Genomic DNA, 6,000 nt, shown 5'->3' with positions numbered 1-6,000 from the left:
AAGAGGAAAGAAAATAGATTACTCTTTCATATTTTCTTGTGTTATCCTGGTAGATTCTGGTGATTGGGTATTGTGTCCTTCCAAGCTGGCTTTTCAATGAAGAAGAAATCACATGTGGAAGTCTACCACATCCTCCTTGCTACACACAAGCCTAGAAAATAAGCTTTTCTTCTAAGACTTAAAACTTGCTTCCATACGAAGAAAAAAGATACTTAAAAGACAGCGGTAATATTGCTAGCTAACATGTAGACCTAATTTGTGGAAATTAGTTCTTCAGTACAATTACTGGTTAATGTGAAAATTCTTAGAAATAGGCAGGAGATATTTAAAGACTGAATTATAACCTGCTGGTTGACTACAGCTTGAAAAGTAGGGCTACAGACATGGTGTGTGAAAAGCCCATTTAAAACAATGCTCTACCATATTTAGAATTCTATAGGATGAAAATTCACAGTAAATATTCATAATCTATATTCAAATATTAGATCAGGAATTTAGATTGTCCTGAAATCTTATATTTTTACAAAGGTATGGGAATTATTTTCCTGCTTTCATTGCGGAGGGAAAATATCACTAATTTTGAGAGTTTGAATGATTCTGCAAGGCAGAATTAAATATGCTGGTCTAGTTCTCATTTGGGTGAGCATGTAAAAGTGAAATGCAAGTGTTGGTTGTCTTAGAGTCACTCAGATTTGTCTTCTGTTTGCTTAAGATTCCCTGCAGATTATCTTTAAAATAAATTTATTTTGAATAATCTCAAATACAGTTATACAAGATTCAAGTATGGTAATATTGTGTGCAAATCCCTCCTCTCACCTACCCCACCATCCTGTAAAATCACAGGCTTTTTTTTGTGTGAACCATGGAGCTTTTTCACTTATTTCTTTGTGTTGTTTAAGGAAACACCTGAGTCATGACATTTATAATTACAAGTTCTCATAGCTTTTCTTATTCCAGTTTGGATGAATGTTATTATTTCTAATTGAAGACACCATTACATACCATTGGTAGTTCACAAAAAGCCTATTCAGCTTGTTCTGCAGTACAGTATACTTGTTGACTAGGCTACTTGTTTTAAATCAGGTCTCATCTCTGGCCATGAAAGAGATGCTTAGGTGAAGGAAGACAAGAACATTGCAGGTTCAGAATGGAGGCCTGATTTTATTTTCTATACTTGACACACAAGCACCAGGTGAGGACAATTCAGTTGATTTAATTGCTGTGCCATGATCTTTCCCAGTATGATAATAAACATTTAGCAGCTTGGTGGCCCCCTCACAAAGTTACGTTAGGAAGGACTCTAAGATTTCCTTTGTTGGGGTCATGGATGAAAAGCACCTTTCACTTCTATGTACACAGAGAATAGGAAATAAAATAACACATCTGCTGCACAGCATCTTCTGGCATCAACATTTGCCTTCCTGTCATCATGCAGGTTTGCATCAGAGCCATTTCCCAAAGCTGTCGTTATCCTACGCCCACTGAGATCAATGTCTATTGAAGGAAAGTGAAGACAGCTTTCGTACTCAGAGCTTGCTTTGATTGTTGCTATAAAAACTTGTAGTCCCTACACAAGAATAACCACTCATGAAATCTAAATACTTCATTCCTTTTGGTTTAAATGTGTTTTAGCTGGTTTGTTTAATTAAAAAAAAAGTTACTTACGGCTAACCATGAGTGTCAGAATGTCTTTATATTAATATCTATCTTTACAACCAATATGCCATTTTTAATGTATTAACTCCCCTTACAGATTCCAAATGTAGAGTCATCTCCCTGCACTTCTCCTTTGTGTTGGAATTACCTGTTTTAGTGAGTTTTCTTTCTTCATACACCACTAAGCTTAGTTTCCTTCTGAACATACGAGCAACCAGCTAGGTACAGAATACCTGACACTGTAATATTGTTCACTTCGATTAGTAGTGCAGCTTTTGCAGAAAATTCAATCAAAGCATCAATTTTAGACTGTGATGATGATAATAAATTCCCTATTTAAAAGAATTTATGCTTTCATGCTTTTCAACATGACATTTTAATTAATCAGTAAAAGTGCTAAAGAAATAATGAAGTGGTTTGAACCAGAGAAAGCAACTGTCGTCTGCTAAGTACTATGTGAAAAAAAATAGCAGGACTTACCAGATGGATGCAAAAATTAATGTGGCTTCCCTGAGTTTGTGGTTTTCAGCTTTTTTATTTTGTATTTCCATTTGTCCTAGGAATGTGTGACAAAATGAAGTAACACACATCATGAAAGTCCAGTGCAGAAAGTTAATGCTTAAGTTGTATAATTACAGTCAGTAAGGAATGTGATTTGTAAGTATAATTAGTTCTTACTGAATAGTCTTCCACTATGCCTTGAAATGGGAGTCTAGTCCAAATGGGAATACAGATGAGAACCTACACAAGGTGTAGCCCTTTGATTCAGTCATGGCTTTGAGAGACAGAGGAGATGAGTTATCTGACTTTTCATGATGTACAGGGCTTCCAATCCCAGTCAGTCTCAGAAGCAAAGCTGGAACCAGAGGCATTCCTCCCTCAGTCAGTGACTGAGCTCCATTTGTTGCTTGGAGCAGAGGAAGGTCACAGTCAAGTTGATGACTTGTTACTAGTCCCCATGAATCTGGCAGTGTTGGCTGTTTGCTTCTGGTAGATTCCACTGGAGTGCAAGCACTGTCTAATTAGACATGAAGAGATTTGCTGAATTATATTCCCTCTGCTCATTCGGTCGATGCTCCGAGCAGGAATCTTTTAGCAGATTTTGACGCTGATTCATGGGACTCCAGCTGATGAGGGAGAAGGCTGTGCATCTGGTGTGCTCAAGGTCATGTCATGGGCTCATGTGTTTGTGGGAAAGCACTGAGTTGCAGGCAGCTGCCTGGAAAATGTGCACTGCTGCCACGTCAACTCCTTCTGAAACACCATGAACAAGGCACTGCAAAGATCCAGAGGAGAATCCCAGCGCTGCAAATACATGGAATGCACACTGAGGCAGAAGTGTGAAAGTGCATAAGCTGAGGTCTGATTGAGTGAGTCATCACTCAGAGCAAAGAGACTTGACAGGTCTGAATGAGGAAAGGCCCGGAGGGGCTCTTCAGAGAAAAAGCACTGTTGCTACCACAGTTCAGTTCCTTACCAGCCTCGTGCTGGAGCTGCAACCTAGCCTTCAAACTGCGACTTGCAAATGTTTGCAAAATATAAACTGCATAAGAAATTCATTCTTGGGTGTTTTGTAGTTCTGAATCTCTTGCCTGAGTATTGTCTTTGCAGGAGATTGATTTTGCTGCAGTATATTTCTATTTCACAGCAAACTGGACTTTAGGGTAAAGCAAGTTGCCAGATTCTGCCTCTGGAAGGAGTGCATGGAGCCTGTCAGGTTCTGTGGGAGCTGCTGACATTGAGATGAGGGCTGAATATTTGGGCTTGATCCTGAAAAACAATTTTAAGTCCTGCTGTTTTATTCATTGGGATATAATCTAGACAAACAGGATTTGCAGAGGATTTTATTTCTTATTTCATGTGACATTCATTAGGATGTATTTTATATTTGGTAAAATAGTTGTTTGAAAAATGATGTGCAGCATAAAAACCATCTCTGAATTTGGCTCCAGCTGGGGAAAACACATGCAGAGGAGATGGAAAAAGGCACATAATGAGAAATCTGACCTTAACCTACTCTCTTGCTGGGTTTCATGCTCTTTAACTCAAGAGATATCCATAAGTAATAAAATTTTTAAAACATTTAACTCACATTTTTGAAACACTTAACTTAAATCACCAATACATTTGGATAAATATGTTTAGCCATTTCTTTGCAACTAACAGCTGCCATGGTGTTTGGTTCTCCAACATTGCTGTTAAAGCAGTTGCAGGCTAATTTATTCTACACCTACCTGAGTCTTGTCAGTTCTGAGTAGTCAAGCAAGTCAACAGCTTAGTTTTTATTCCTTTCCTGTCACAGAGGCAGAGAAATAGCCCTGCTGCTGGGCTTGTTCAAAGATGAAATTGCTCTGGAGTCTCATTAATATAGTGAATCAATATGTTCTCCTGGACGGGCATGTTTTATGTACTTAGTCTCTCCTCCCTAGGAAGACACTATTATTTAGGAATTGAATCTATCCAGCAAACTAAAATTAAGCAATTTCCCCCCTCTCTTTATATATTTTTCTGGCTAAAAAGTATTCCAACCAGCATTCTAAATTATTCAAAACTCTGTAGTCTGTGGAATTTTCAATCTGATGGAAACAGCTGAAAAATAAAAACCACATGCTCCACTGGCTCTGCATACAAGAGTCTGCATTTTAATCCAGAGCTGCTGCATATGCTGTAGCATGTGCCTCTATCATTTGGTGTTGACATCTGCATTATGATGAGAGGAATTACTCAAAGCCAAATTACTATTCAGTGTGGTAGAGTGAAACAATGGAAATGAGATTGCTAGAGGGGAAAATATATGCAACAGCTTGTATAGTTAGGGAAGAAAATTGGATTCATTTGCTGAAGCACTGCTTTCCTCTTTAGCAGAGTTTAACCCCTTTACAACAGCAAAAATAAAGCTGTGACATGTTTCATGACAAAATTAAAATACTTTTTCAAATGATAGAGTTGTAATATTTATGGACCAAATCAGAAAATATCCTGTAAGTAGTAAATATTTTGTTTAGACATTCATCTACACTTCATTGGTACAGTGGGAATTATTTGCATCAAAAAGGTGAAATACAGCCAAAGGATTACTACCTTTCCTTTTACTAAGTTGTAAATGCACTGATTTTCCTTTTTTTGTTGTAAAAGGAAATTTTCCTTCAATGAATACATGTGGATCTTTAGTGAACCTTGCCCATGCATTATGAATATTCTGCCATGTATTGGTGAGCTTCATACCTCAAGCTCAGGATATTAATTTCTGTCCCCAAAATAATTTTCTTCCTTAGCAAACCCAGCCAGTCTGACTAATAAATACTGAAATACAGTATAGAAGTAGTGATTGGTTTCTACAAGTTTGTGTTGGTCTATACCTTTTTTTGAGGTAGAGTCCCAACCTTCTTCAGCTACCCGGCCATTTAAAAGTCCTAATAAAATTTCTGGAAAGTCATCCATGCCCTGTACTCTACTTCTGCAGAGAGGTTATGGATTCCTTCCTGTACTTAAAATTATCTACAATAGCCATAAATTAAAGAGTTTCTCTCTAAATTTTGGTCAGAATTCCAGGTTTGCCCATCAAATCTCACAAAACAAGATGTTTAGAGCACACCATTGTTTTATAACTCCTGAGCAAAATTTGCATCCATTTTTGAAAGGTTTATGGCAAAGTGTAGCTCTATCCTAATTGCTGCCTCTGAATCCCCCCTCCTTTTTTTTTTTTTACATTGTCCAGTTATTTTACAGGGGACTTTCAGTATGTCAGGTCTGAGAGGTGAGAGTGTTCCCATTTAATTTCTTTACTTCTTGAACTGTGTGCCAGACCAAACACTGGCATGTGGACACATTTTAACTGGTTGCTAAATAAGCAATGGATGCTTGTCTTCCTCCTTGAGGGCTGTTTGCTTACCTGCAATTTAACTTCACTTCTAACTGGTTGCAGTAACATCCTTTATATGCGATTACAAGAGCTCACAAAATTCCTTATTGACCACAGAGATAATTTTAAAGAGACATAAAGAACTAGAAATTCAAATTTAAGACCTGGGACAAACTGAATAATGGTTTTAAGACTGACTTTACTTTTATTAGTGTTAGATTTGTTAATGTTTTGAATCTTCATTTATACAAACAAAACCCCCTTATTTTCCAGCAAGAATGATGGGTTTTATCAATGTACATTTTCAACAGAAGAAACAAAGTAATTGTTACAATTTAATGACTACTTGAGAAAGAATTATGATCACTTATTTGGGAGTGGGGGGAGGTGGAGAGGAGCACTGGGCTGGGCTGGGCTGGGCTGGGCTGGGCTGGGCTGTGATAAAAAGAAAAGACAGTAAATAACCAGATTCTTAAAAAATC

The sequence above is a fragment of the Catharus ustulatus genome, chromosome 8 (genome assembly GCF_009819885.2).
Source record: "Catharus ustulatus isolate bCatUst1 chromosome 8, bCatUst1.pri.v2, whole genome shotgun sequence".
In the NCBI taxonomy this organism is placed as follows: domain Eukaryota; kingdom Metazoa; phylum Chordata; class Aves; order Passeriformes; family Turdidae; genus Catharus; species Catharus ustulatus.
Note: the sequence above shows the minus strand (reverse complement) of the source record.